This window comes from Phycodurus eques, chromosome 5 (genome assembly GCF_024500275.1).
Source record: "Phycodurus eques isolate BA_2022a chromosome 5, UOR_Pequ_1.1, whole genome shotgun sequence".
NCBI classification, from domain to species: domain Eukaryota; kingdom Metazoa; phylum Chordata; class Actinopteri; order Syngnathiformes; family Syngnathidae; genus Phycodurus; species Phycodurus eques.
Genome location: NC_084529.1, coordinates 9,831,900 through 9,847,036, shown reverse-complemented (window position 1 = coordinate 9,847,036; position 15,137 = coordinate 9,831,900). Strand labels below are relative to the sequence as shown.

Below are 15,137 nucleotides of genomic sequence, written 5' to 3'. Positions count from 1 at the left end.
TTTCCGAACCCTGGATAAGAGAAAGCTTTAGGGGAGCAGTCGTGGGTGAGAAAAATATGAAGACAGTCAGAAGCAACAATAGAAAATGAGCTTGTTTATCCTGTGAGTCTCAAGAGAGGTTTGGAGAAAAATGCCTGATGCCACAAAGGATCTATTATTGGGTATGCGTCTTTCATAGATGTAGAAATTGCAACACATGAATCATTTGATTTCCCAAACATTAGCGTCACAGTGTGAAGGGAGACTTACTGTACGACCACAAAAATTGGCCCAACAAACGTCATTTGAACCCTAATTAGATACCAATGAAGAACATTGCGGCATTTATAAGAAGGTGTTTTTTTTTTTAAAAAGAAAAACTGACACAATAAAGAGTGATGAGCAGGCCTTTGTCTTTTGAAGTCAGAAAATTCTATCAGTAACTGAACAACTGCTCACTCAGATCAATCATGTTACAAAATAAGTGCGGATACCAAAATAAATAATACTAAAATGTAAAAGAAAGAGTTGGACTGAATAAAACATTATGCCAAAGTAAAGACCACAGAAGTGTTCATAAGTCAATATCCCAACAGTGGATCATCATGGCATGGTATTCGCAGCTATATTACTGTATAAAGGCCATTCCTTTCCATCTCCTGCACCTTTATTATCACAGCACACATTGATTGCAGTAAATGCTGTTCGCCACAATGTAACCCGAAAAACATACGAAAAGGACGCTCTGTGCTATCTTTATAATTTTACCATGTCAGAGTTCAGCACTCCACTAAATGCTATTCTCGTTAAACACTGAATTTAAAAAAAATCTTTGCCTTCTGTCTGTATTGAAGGTGACAAAGATTTAGCAATCAGTCTGAAATGAGGGAATGACAAGTCATTTCTGTAGGTTTTTAGGGGCTTTAACTCAGATTGTAGATGCAAATTCTACATACTTCATAATTCTGCATACAGTTTGTATTATGAATCCTTGTAATGAGAATGAGTAAGTATAACTTGTCACCATGACCAACCACACCCGCGTCGTAAGTTTGGATAAAATGTTAACGTTTCAAGCATTTTAAAGCTTTTTTTAATATTCATTTTTGTATAACTTTGTACTGTACTGGGCGTTTTAGACCACCAAAAAAATTTTTTTTTAAAATATACACAACAATAATTTTGCACTGTAGCGTAATATGGGTGCATATGGCCTAAAAGAAAGTGCTTCAATGTACCAGACCATCGACTATATCGTATGACCCCGCCCCATTAGTCCGTTCTATCTAGATTCCACTGTATTTCAAATTTGTCCTCTGCAGTGGACATTTGTAAACTTGAATATCTCCTTTTGCCCTCTATAGAGGACATTTAGAGCAAAGATGGCCCTTTGGTGCCTACCTCTTTCTGATTTGTTTAAACAAATGGTGGATTGATAATATTTTTTCTCTGGTAGTCAGGAGGATACAGTAATTAACGACAGTTTCCACTGCATCATGGGATTTTGGTTGCCGTTACTCTATTTTGCATGGAGCAGAATTGTGAAGCCATGTGGCTCCCAGCATCCGTTGCGCCATAAAATGTTGAACTGTTGCCATTATAAAGATATTGATTCTTAATGTTCATGAACTGTAAGGATTAACGTAACATTGATCATGTGTTTTGATGTTACCCATAGTTTGTTAAATGCGTGTCCTATGTAACTCTGGCGTTACATTTATGATGCTTTTTTTTTTTTTTTTAATGAAACCCTGACTTGTGGGTTGAGTGCAATAGAGTAACATTGCAGTTATCAGCACCACAATGAATAAAAACAATGTTTTTGCTCAAACACTGTTGACGATGAGTTACTGTAATTCAAGTTTACAATAATTTACGGGCAACAGTGTCTAACAGTGTACTTACCCAGGGTTTACAGTTTACTTAACAAGCTGAGTTTAATTAGTAGTAGAATAAGTATACGCTACTTATCTAGATTTACAGTTTACTTAACAAGCTCAGGAAGCTCAATGGGTGGGCAATGATTGTGATTACTTGGAAATTTTAAAGCAACAGGTTACTCAAGTTTTTAAACTCTACCTATCCGGGTTTAGAGTGTAGTTTATAATCAACCAGCCTTGCCCTCTCATTGTATCAGGTATTAGAGCAAATACTAAAAACATTGTGTTGAAATGTTACTTCTTGCCAAGAAAGTAGTAAAGCTAAATCAACAAGCACAATCAGATGAGGAGGAGAATAGCTTCATGTATGGTCATGTTGACATGTCAAATGAACAAATGTAACATAGAGCTATCATCACTACATGGGGTGCAGGACACAAGGTAAATAATTTTCAGTTAACATCCTGTTTCGGCTACTTTATTTTGGCGAAGAAAGTCTTTTGGTCCGAAAGCAAAAATGCGCTTTTGGGCCATTCTCGGCCGAAACATTTTGGGGGCCCGAATTTCATTGCATCACTAAATATAATGTAAATGAAGGTCACTGTTGTCTTTTTTGTTTTGTTTTGTTCTAACAGGCCTCTATGGGTTGTTCTGGCATCACTCCACTGCCTCCATGTTTCTTCTCGAAACAATCATGTCTCTGCCCTCCTCCGGCACACACACACACACACGCACGCACGCACACACACACACACACACACACACCACACCACACACACACACACACACACACACACAGAGAGAGAGCGAGAGAGAGAGAGAGAGAGAGAGAGAGAGAGAGAGAGAGAGAGAGAGAGAGAGAGAGAGAGAGAGAGAGAGAGAGAGAGAGAGAGAGCCACAGCTCCAATCAAGCCAAGCCCATTTGGAAGAAGCATTTTTGTTGCCCTGACATACTAGAGTGTCAGGCAGACAGGTGGTTTTCTTTATTTGCACCAGTCCTACTTTCTATGGTGAAAATACACACAGGCAAAGAACAAACATGCTTTTCTTTTAATGTAATTTTAAATTGTTTAATTGGTGTAAAGGTGTAAATATTAAACTGTTTTGGGATCATAGTTTGTGGTATATTTTCGGATTAAACGATTAGGCAATTCTAAAGATTTTTAGGGGGGCGGCAATTACTGCGGTTTTTCGCTATTTGCGGCAGGGCTTGGTCTTCTTTATTGTACACTATAGTGTTTTGTCTGTATTTTACAGCAACACTACGTAACCCAAATATCAAGGGTAGAATATTAAATTGTAAGATAAAATGAGATGTGTTCGTCAACAAGGCGTGGTAGCATGGAATAAGAAAACAGATGGGGCTTCAATTTTCTGATAGCCAGTCAAGGTTACCATAGATACCCCATCCTGCTCAAGATCATGTGGCGATTTTCTGCCTACTTTTCCTCTCCGTCTCTAAAAGCTCATTCTTTACAAACATGTCCTTTTTCTCCATGAGACAGTTTTTGTTTTCCTTCAATTTCTATAAATCTCTTTGTCTTTCCATCAAAGAAGAGGCAACATAATCTCGCTGGCATCTCCTCTTACTGCTGTGTTACCATAGAAACAAGATGGAGAAGTATGTTTTTTTGTGTGTTTCCAGGGAGAAAATCAGTGAGGAGGTTAAAAAACAAGAAAAAAACCAACAAACAAAAATACTTAAGCTGAGAAACAGTGACGCGAGAAAGTTAGAAATCATTATTTCCTGTATAATTTATGATTAACAATTTGTGTTATAATTACTTTAGAAGGAACTTGGATTGTGCACCATTCCTGAAACAAATTGTAAAGTAGGAAGCTAAAATATTGGTTATTACTTACAGTACATACAGTATAGAGTATATACAAATATTTGACATAATGTTTTTCAGTCTAGATGATTGACGAAGGCGGCACGGTGGCCGACTGGTTAGAGCGTCAGCCTCACAGTTCTGAGGACCGGGTTCAATCCCCGGCCCCGACTGTGTGGAGTTTGCATGTTCTCCCCGTGCCTGCGTGGGTTTTCTCCGGGCACTCCGGTTTCCTCCCACATCCCGAAAACATGCATGAATTGGAGACTCTAAATTGCCCGTAGGTGTGACTGTGACTGCGAATGTTTTTTTGTTTGTATGTGCCCTGCGATTGGCTGGCAACCAGTTCAGGGTGTACCCCGCCTCCTGCCCGATGACAGCTGGGCAAGGCTCCAGCACGCCCGCGACCCTTGTGAGGAGAAGCGGCTCAGAAAATGGATGGATGGAAGTCCTAGCCATATTTAAGCACACATTTAATCGCTGCACAGTACAAGTCAGAGATTGGGACACGCCTTCTATCTATTCTGTACCATGACTGATCATCAATTTTAACTTATAAAAGTCAACCATCAATTAAGCAAACTTTATTTATAGGCACTTTTCATCATATAATGCAGAAGTGCTTTACATCAAATAAAATCAACCCCCCACCACTTGTCCACAAAGACACAGACACACAAGTAAAAAATAACTCGTAATGACCAAAGACACATACTTGTTAAGATCACAGGACTGAAATGAGCTAAGAAACCTGAGGCTGGTCACAGAGCATCCAGGTGAGGAAGCACTATATCAAGGAGCCCTCCAAGGGCCCAACCATAAGCCACAGACATGGGCCACCAGCATGGGGAGCCCTCAGTGCAGCAGCACAGCAAGTACCTGCACACACAGTGACCGGGACCCCAAGAAGCAGCAGCATGGCCACGGCCACAGCTCCCATCGCAGAGGGCTCCCTCTGAGAAGAACACTGGAAGTACTAAAATATTACTAAACAATATGAATCATCCAGCCATCCATCCATTTTCTGAGCCACTTCTCCTAACGAGAGTCACGGGCATGCTGGAGCCTATCCCAGCTGTCATCGGGCAGGAGGCGGGGTACACCCTGAACCGGTTGCCAGCCAATTGCAGGGCACATACAAACAAACAACCATTCGCACACACAGTCACACCCACAGGCAATTTAGAGTCTCCAATTAATGCATGTTTTTGGGGGTGTGGGAGGAAACCGGAGTGCCCGGAGAAAACCGACGCAGGCACGGGGAGAACATGCAAACTCCACACAGGTGGGGCCGGGGATTGAACCCAGGTCCTCAGAACTGTGAAGCTGACGCTCTAACCAGCCGCCCACCGTGCCACCCAATATGAATCAGTCAAATCAATGTGGAAGAATGATATAAAAAGCTACTATGATCAAAACATAAATAACAGACCTAATATATAAAAGCAGGAATTAAAAATAGAAGCCACAATACATAAAAGTAAATAAGTAAAACAAATATGTATTGAAAAGATAATTTGAAAAGGTGAGTCTTGAGCCTGTTCTTAAAAACAACAACATTCTCTGCAGCCCTGAAGTTCTCTGGCAGGCTGTTCCACAAACAGGGGCTGTAAAACTAAAACAAAGCCTCACAGTGACCTGACTTTGAGAATGACAAAGGGCAGATCCGGAGGATCTCAGCGCTTGCGAGGGTTCATACGGTAAAAGGAATTCACCATACCATTCTTTTTTATTATGTGGTTTGCTTTGGTTGTAGTTTACAATTGGGATAGATGCATGATAACGTTGTTTTCCACCAATAGCGATGACCAATGTAATTTTTCAATGGTTTCGATCAGGGGATTTCAACAATTTCTCAACCAAGGACCCCCAAACTGATGGAAAGCTGGAGCGGGGTCCCCTACCTATGTATATTGTATATAATTGTGTTTTATATCAAACTGGCCCTGTAATAGAATGCTTTTTGATTATCACTATACACAAGTACAATGAGATTGAGATGCCAGGTAAAAATGTATCTTGTTATTTTGCAATGAATACTAAGATATTAAAATAATACAAAGATTCAAATATTCATGTTTTTTATTTTAAACAATATATGAACAGGCGGTTAATTCATTCTTTCATTCATTTTCCTCCGCTTATCCGAGGTTGGGTCGCGGGGGCAGCAGCCTCAGCAAGGAAGCCCAGACTTCCCTCTCCCCAGCCGATTCCTCCAGCTCTTCCGAGGGGATTCCGAGGCGTTACCAGGCCAGCCGAGAGACATAGTCTCTCCAGTGTGTCCTGGGTCGTCTCTGGGGGTCTCCTCCCAGTTGGACGTGCCCGGAAAACCTCACCAGGGAGGTGTCCAGGAGGCATCTTAAACAGATGCCCGAGCCACCTCATCTGGCTCCTCTCAAGGTGGAGGCGCAGCGGCTCTACTCTGAGCCCTCGGATGACCAAGCTTCTCACCCTACCTCTAAGGGAGAGCCCGGACACCCTGCGGAGGAATCTCATTTCGGCCACTTGTATCCGTGATCTTGTTCTTTCGGTCACGACCCACAGCTTGTGACCATAGGTGAGGGTAGGAATGTAGATCAATCGGAAAATCGAGAGCTTTGCCTTTCAGCTTAGCTCCTTCTTCACCACGGACCGATACAAAGTCTGCATCACTGCAGACGTGCACCGATTCCCCTGTCGATCTCCCGTTCCATTCTTCCCTCACCCATGAACAAGACCCCAAGATATTTGAACTCCTACACTTGGGGCAGGATCTCATCCCCAACCCGGAGAGGGCAGTCCACCCTTTTCCGACTGAGGAGCCATGGTCTCAGATTGTGAGGTGCTGATTCTCATCCCAGCAGCTTCACACTCGGCTGCGAACCACTGCAGTGAGAGTTGCAGATCACCGCTTGATGAAGCCAACAGAACCATATCATATGCAAAAAACTGAAATCCAATACTGAGGCCACCATACCGGACCCCCTCTACACCTCGGCTGTGCCTAGAAATTTTGTCCATAAAAGTTATGAACAGAATCGGTGTCAAAGGGCAGCCTTTGCGGAGTCCAACCCTCACCGGAAACAAGTCCGACTTACTGCCAGCAATGCGGACCAAACTCTGACACCGGTTGTGTCCCAAATTGTTTTGGGAAATTGTGGACATCGTGTCCTCCGGGCCAATGAGGAAAAGAACCATCCAGACTGTTATGGACGCAAAGTTCAAAAGCCAGCATCTGTGATGGTATGGGGCTGTGTTAGTGCCAATTGCATGGGTAACTTACACATCTGTGAAGGCACCATTAACGCTGAAAGGTACATACAGGTTTTGGAGAAACATATGCTGCCATCCAAGCAACGTCTTTTTCATGGAGGCCCCTGCTTATTTCAGCAAGACAATGCCAGACCACATTCTGCACGTGTTACAACAGCGTGGCTTCGTAGTAAAAGAGTTCAGGTACTAGACTGGCCTGCCTGCAGTCCAGACCTGTCTCCCATTGAAAATGTGTGGCGCATTATGAAGCGTAAAATACAACATCGGAGACCCCGGACTGTTGAACAGCTGAAGCTGTACATCAAGCAAGAATGGGAAAGAATTGCACCTTCAAAGCTTCAACAATTGGTGTCCTCAGTTCCCAAACGTTTATTGAATGTTGTTAAAAGAAAAGGTGATGTAAAACAGTGGTAAACATGACCCTGTCCCAGCTTTTTTAGCAGTCATAAAATTCAAAGTTAATGATTATTTGCTAAAAACAATAACGTTTTTCAGTTTGAACATTAAATATCTTGTCTTTGTAGTGTATTCAATTAAATATAGGTCGAACATGATTTGCAAATCATTGTATTCTGTTTTTATTTATGTTTAACACAACGTCCCAACTTCATTGGAATTGGGGTTGTATACCCACACCTGCTCGGTGCCCCTCACCGTGGGCAACTCCAGAGTGAAAGCGAGTCCAACCCCTCTCGAGAGGACTGGTACCAGAGCCCAAGCTGTGTGTGGAGGTGAGCCCGACTACATCTAGTTGGAACTTCTCGACCTCGCACACCAGCTCCCAGGCTCCTTCCCTGCCAGAGAGGTGACGTTCCACATCCCTAGATCACGTCCCGGATCGCCAAGGTCCCTCCCTTCGGTCACCGCCCAAGTCACAATGCCCCTATGGCCCTTCCCACAGGTGGTGAACCCATGGGAAGGGGGACCCACGTTACCCTTTCGTGCTGTGCCCATGGATGCAGGGCCGGCCACCAGGAGCTCGCCTTCGAGCCCCAGCTCCAGGCCTGACTCCAGAGGGGGGCCTCGGTGACCTGCGTCTGGGCAAGGGAAAATGTTTTCCTCTGGTTTGAATCATCAAAGGGGTATTTGGAGCCGTGCTTTGTCTGGTCCCTCACCTTGGACCTGTTTGTCATGGGTGACCCTGCCAGGGGCATAAAGCCCCAGACAACTTAGCTCTTGGGATCATTGGGACTCACCAACCCCTCCACCATTATAAGGTGACGGCTCAAGGAGGGGGAACAGGCGATCATACATGTTAATGTTTATTTAAAGACATTTGAATTTTTGGCTGGGCGAAGAATGGAAGATGGATAGGAGTAGCGTTTTGCAGGGGTTAGCTTTTACCTTGGCTGTTAGCCCACCACCACAACCGTGCTTCTGCATGCCGCCATCTGTTGGCTTGAGCTGCTAATCAAGTCTGATGCTTCGTAGGCCGCCGGGTCTTGGAGAGAGCTGCTCAAGCAAATTTTTGTTGCGGGCCACATTGTTGGTACAGTTTCCCTTGGAGGGCTGTTATTTATTTTTTATTCATTCATTTTATTAATTCATTTATTTCAGGTAATTCACTAGCAAGACCAAGGAATTATAAAACGTGTTTCATATATACTAACAAAAAAGACCAACATGCAGAAAGAAGAAGAAAAAGAAATTTATGCCTGAAAAGGAATGGGAAGAAGAAAATCTGAATTGAATCCCACCCCCATTTCTCATTTATTTAAACAATAATAGATCGAACAACAAGCCAAGGGCTTACAGTATACTAATAGAGCAGATATTTATTCATTAATTTATAGAACATAGTTCCCAAATCAATAAATTAAATAACAAAATAATTATTTCATGGTGGTATTGCCAAAAGCAACAGATAGACTGTTACATTGTAACAAAATTTTTATACCAGCAATGGTAATCAAGTAAGCTATGCAGGGTACACTCTGAACTGGTTGCCAGCCAATTGCAGGGCACATAGAAACGAACAACCCATTGCACTCACATTCACACCTACGGGGAATTTAGAGTTGTCAATTAACCTACCATGCATGTTTTTGGGATGTGGGAGGAAACCAGAGTGCCCGGAGAAAACCCACACAGGCACGGGGAGAACATGCAAACTCCACACAGGCAGGGCCAGGGATTGAACCCGGGTCCTCAGAACTGTGAGGCTGACGCTCTAACCAGTCGCCTACCGAGTAGCCAGCGTCTGTACTAAAAACGGCTCATCACTGATGGATGCTTGTGATTAACTATTAATTAATTAATTAATTAAAGTTAACATGGTTAAAGTTAACGTTTATTAATGTATCAAATATTCTATATTGTGTTTAAAAATAAAATAGATTGTGTTCAATGGGGGAAAAAGTTGTTTTTATTCACCCAAATGTTTAAAATAATAGATTTTAGAGCTGGAAATTAAATACAGTGATGCCGCGGTATTTTTGCTCACGGTTATCGTACCGTCAGAATCCGTCCCATGCCTAAACACAGATAATATTTGCTATTTGCTTCTGACAAACTCAAAGCAGGAGACGCATCAGGAGGCAAAGCAAGTGGAAATACAAGTACAAAGGAAAGAGGAACTGGGGTCATAGAGGAAGTCTGATAAGAGACACAGCTGAACGAAGGTTAAAGAGACTCTTGAGAGCTGTCTGCAGCTGTGACCATGCTGCTTCTGTTCTGTGCCATGAAAAGGTCACTCATATTAGTATGTTTACATGGACAGCTATTGTATAAACAAACACTCAATTTCTAATTATATTACTGACAACATCTTTTAGATTGAAAACGTTTTACAGTAATGAAAATGCAAATCAGGTAAAGTACTACCGAGAACTACAAGATACTATTTCTAGTATGGTTGCTGCAGTATTATACTGTACTCTAGTTTGCTGCAGCACGACCATTTATTTGCATGCTGGCCTCATTCTCCTGTTGAATAAAATTAGTCTCCTTACCGTAGCAGCCAGGTACTGAGAAGTAAAAACATGACCCTCAATGTTCTCCATTGTTGCTGTTTGTCTGTGCCACTCTGACTGATGCTTTTAATGCGATTTGATTTTCACAGTTTCGCCTGGTACTATTTCGGCAAAACTGACGGCTCCAAACTGAGCCAAGAGGAGCAGAGCTGACTAAGGTTTTTATAGTAAACCAAAATGAACAAAATCACTACAACTAAAATTTACAAAACGTTTTCATAAACCAAATAAAATAAAAACATGAATTTTAATAAAAAAACGTTACCTAACTAAAATGACAATTTACATTTGCAAAACTAACTAAAAGTAAGTTTAATTATAGTGAAAATGTCCATCGTTTTCATCTATGTCAATTAATTCATCAATCAATCAGCGTTGATTTTAAATGTATTTATTTCGGAAAAATACACGGATATGGAAGGAACGTCGAATAATCCTTTGGGAATTGTAGTTCACTTACTGTGTGTGCCCTAGAAGTGACGTAATCAGGCAGCGCCGTCGTACTGACGGCTCGCCAGACCAAGCACGTTTTACTACGAAGCTAACTTCTTCGTCCAAGCTGTTTTTGTTGCTACGTGTTACTAACAGAATGGTTAAGAATGGCTACAGACCTTCACAGAATCTGCAAATCGTTTATTCGTCTTTTGGGGGAAACTCAGAGTAACGGACAACTGCCAAGGGTCTCATAGTTTCCCGCCATGAAAGGCAGATGTGAAAGCAGACATACCTCATGCAATCCATGAATGAACGTCCTCTCCCGAGCATCGGTGATGACCACCACACCTTTTTCCTTATTTTATTATTTTCACCCCCCACACAATAAATTTGCGCCATCTATTGTTGTTGTCGTCGCCATGGTACCGAGTGTACCCGGTGGCGTTTGATTTGAAGATAAAGCCTAGTGTTGGTAAAAGATGGGATTCGGTGGTATCGGAATACAAGATTTTACTGCAGTAGTCTGACATAGTGCAATTATGATAGACCAAATTTGTCTTGTAGTCTTATCTCTTTAGTCTTTCGTGTTGTCTGTCGGAGGCAGACAACACGTAACATGTTTTTTCACGGACAAGGTTGAAATAAAACTTCATTGGATGTCAGATAGTTACAGTACTACATCACAAGACACGTGACAAGGCTAAAAATAAACTAGCTTTTGGATCAGTACACGACGGGGATGTGGAGTAAATCTCTTGCGGAGCCCATCAATTATGTCATTGTTCAGATCAGCGAATTATGACATTAAAGCCGATCAGCATAAAATGCTAATTATCGTCCGATAGCGATCAAGCCGATCAGATCGGTGTAAAGTCTAGTAGAAAAGCAGCATCAGTAGCTTTTACGGCAGTTTTACGGGTTACAGTTTATTATGTCACAGACCATTAATAAAAGAAAACAAGCGAGCTTGCAGCTATGGCTGGGTGATATGGCTAATATTCATATGTACAGTAAATAAATTCAATCCCTTCGCTGTAACGTACATATCACGATATAAACTTAAGTATAAAAATTGTCATGGAGGTATTTCTGAATGGGTGATACAGTGGCTTAGCAAAGCTAAATTTTAAATAAATAACAACAAAGATCTCCAGCCATCCATCCATCCATCCATTTTCTGAGCCGCTTCTCCTCACTCGGGTCGCAGGCGTGCTGGATCCTATCCCAGCTGTCATCGGGCAGGAGGCGGGGTACACCCTGAACTGGTTGCCAGCCAATCGCAGGGCACTTACAAACAAACAAACATTCGCACTCACAGTCACACCTACGGGCAATTTAGAGTCACCAATTAATGCATGTTTTTGGGATGTGGGAGGAAACCGGAGCGCCCGGAGAAAACCCACGCAGGCACGGGGAGAACATGCAAACCCCACACAGGCGGGGCCAGGGATTGAACCAGGGTCCTCAGAACTGTGAGGCTGACGCTCTAACCAGTCGGCCACACCGTGCCGCCACAACAAAGATCTCAAAAATTAAAATTAAAACTCAGCAAAATAGTGCAAACAAAACCATACAGCATTGCTGATATCCTAAATATTTCATATGCTACTATACTTTTGATCTTAAAGGTTCCGTGTCTTGGGGTAATGAACTGATTCATTTCCAGTTTTTGTACACGTGTGCTTACTTTGTAGCTGTTGTATTATTGTCTCTCCAGACACTTCTAATTTGCTGTTCATATTGGGTTACTCTCCAATGTAACTCCGTTCCAACCAGACCTTTGCTAAAAATATACTATACCACCAAGCACTTATTCTCAGGGGTACACATAACTAGCGTGCAGGTGCACATGGACACTAAAAATATTAACGGTGGCACTTGAATCGACTGTATCAGTGCGCATTCCCATTGGACGTGATTGATTACTCCTGAACACAGCCGCATCCCATTTATAAGAGTGAGTGCATCCTCGTCCAAACAAATTATTTTTTTTTTTTATCCATCCATCACGACCATAGGGTGCACCATATTAAAAGGTTACGGGGTCTATTTCTCTATTTAAAACATAAATAAGGGGCACCGCATTATTGGGCGCTATCTTAAAGCATACGGTTGCATGCATGCACAGTAAAACAATGTTTTTAAAAAGGCAGCGGGAGCAAAACTGAGTTCGGTTGTACTTTATTGAAGTATTTAACAATGTACTCACATTATTTTTTGATCAATCCTCATCCACAAATCCATCAAAGTCCTCATCTTCAAGTTCTCCAACAAACACGCCGGGTTCCCTCTCGTCATTGTCTGAGTCAGTCTGGTTGGCTGTTCAGCAATGATGACGGCTTTCGCGAAAGCTCGGACAACAGTCAAAGCAGATTCCTTTGCCCAAGCATCCACAATCCATTTACATATGGTGGCGAAACTCGCCCGGCACTGCCTCCCAGTCTTAGTAAAGCTGTGTTCACCATCTGTCCTTTTAAAAATCACCATAGGTGGCAGTTTCTGTCCATTACCATGGCAACCAAGCACAACAGTAAAACCTGACTTCTCATGCCCCGTTGTACGTATCGCTACCGTGGTGGTCCCCTTGTTATCTACAGTGTGGTTCACCAGGATGTCGAAAGTGAGCAACAGTGAGCGGCACCTCGTCCATGTTGGTGATGTGGTTGGGCTGGATGTGTTTATCAGCAATCTTTTTACTGCAGAAGGAGCGGAAGATGGCCAGCTTTTCCTTATAATCCGACGAAAGTTGCTGCCGTGGTCCTTGCCCGGATGGATAAATGGCGCGGTTTCATAAAACGTAAGCACCAAGACTTGAAAATTTTCGATTTTCATTTCTTCTGCAAGCGTTATTGCCCTCAGTCGAATGGTGACTGTAGAGACGCTTGTTTCCGCGGAAACTCAGCTTCGTCTTCTTGAATTGGCAAAGCACGTTTTCCTTGCTTCCTCCACTTGCGAACCATGGATTTGTTTATCTTGAATTCTCTCGAGGCTGCTTGATTCCCATGTTCCTCTGCATAACTGACAGCTTGCAGTTTAAACTGTGCTTCGTAAGCGTGTCTCTTCATAGGTACCATTTTCGGGGGTCCTTAGCCAAACCGAAGTTGTTTTGCACAATGCACACCCCGGGGCTATATACCTACTGGGGGCATTCCTTTAGCGTCCTCCTTCACGCACCCTTTCCCCTTTACGCCCGCATGCTGTCCTCAGCCACGTCCGCTTTTCCTCTGTATAAGCAGCGTGTCTGCAGGAAATGCTCCCAGTCAGACAAGCGGCCAAAATAAATAAATAAATAAAATAGTCAAGCGGAGCGCTCATCACACAACAACATTTATAGATGTTGGAATTCAGTGCACACATAAGGCGCGCCGCATTAAAAGTCAATTTTGGAGAAAATGTAAGACTTTTAAGTGCGCCTTATGGTCGTGAAAATACGGTATTTATGGGTTGCTAGTCCCTAGTATCTTTTCCTCCACGTTGGTGCAAGTCTCGCACAGGAGCAAAAAGTATTAGAAAATAAAATTGATGATCCCCTTTTTCCATATCGAGCATTAATAAAATATTGACCAAATCGAGCGTCTCGATTTATCGCCCAGCACTAGTTATAAGGTCATTAAACAAAAAAAAACAATTTTTTTCTCCCTTTATTTTTACAAAAAATACGAAAGTAATGAATCAAGCTTAGCTACTCCACATCTTTCTTTATTAATAAAGCTACCCGTCAGGATTGTATCTTATTTGGCATCATGAAAGCGTGGATTACTAACATGGAGGCGAACATCCACACCGCAGAATATTATTTAACTGTGCCAGCTAACAAGCCGCAGTTTATAGCTGGTGCGCATAGACATATAGCTTGGTGGCTTGTGTGGAGCAAGTTAGCTTAGCACCAAACATTCCTTCGGTAGTTCCCTGAGTAGCCAGGAAAGGAGGGAGGATGGTGACTGTTTTATGTGAATGCACCATTTCTCACTCACATTCACGCCTACGGACAATTTAGAGCAGGGATGCCCAAACTTTTTGGCTCAGGGGCCACATTGCCGCAAAAAAATTGTCATGCGGGCCAGCATTAATTTTACATGCTACCGACGAGGTAGCATGACGATGCTTTTTTGTATTTTTATTTTACTGTTTTACTATGCTGTCTGCTGCTAGGTAGATCTTATAACTGCCTGACCTGGATAAATGAAGGTTAAAATAAATTAAGTTAAAATAATGAAATGCAAAATAAAGTATTTTTATGAAATTTGACTCAAACTTTATTCATCAGAATCAACAAACAACATGTTTGCATTCATGTGAAAGGTGATACTGAGATCTCGACTGCAGTAAATGGGGCAGGTCTGGCTCAAAAGCGGTGGTTTTAATGCGCAAGATGTCACGCAGGTGGGAGTCACTTAGTCTTGTCCTCACGCGGTTCTTATTCATGTTCATGACTGAGAATGTCTTCTCACACAAGTATGTCGAGCCAAACAAGCTCAACATTTTCTTAGCAAATGTACGAATCTCTTGGAACCTGTCTTTATCCAGCTGCTGGTAAAAGTTGACAAGAGGGAGTTGTTGGTACCGGCTGCGACACTCTGTCACACTGCAGCTCAATGAGCTCCAACTGCAGATGGGCTGGAACGTCACTGAGATCCACGGAAACGGTTTGGCACATAGAACTTTTTGGTGAATAAAACAATGGAGTTTTATAGCTTTACCTCCTTCTTCGCTTTCTTTGTTACACACTCGGGTTGATAATCCACTGTGCTCGCCAACCATGGCAGGTGCGCCATCCGTAATAATCC

General features: G+C 42.5%; 1 protein-coding gene across 1 annotated transcript in view; it reads right to left on the bottom strand.

The window, feature by feature from the left end:
• cmip (c-Maf inducing protein) overlaps positions 1 to 15,137 on the bottom strand; it is a 75,054-nt gene that overhangs the window by 47,440 nt on the left and 12,477 nt on the right. The window lies entirely within an intron of this gene.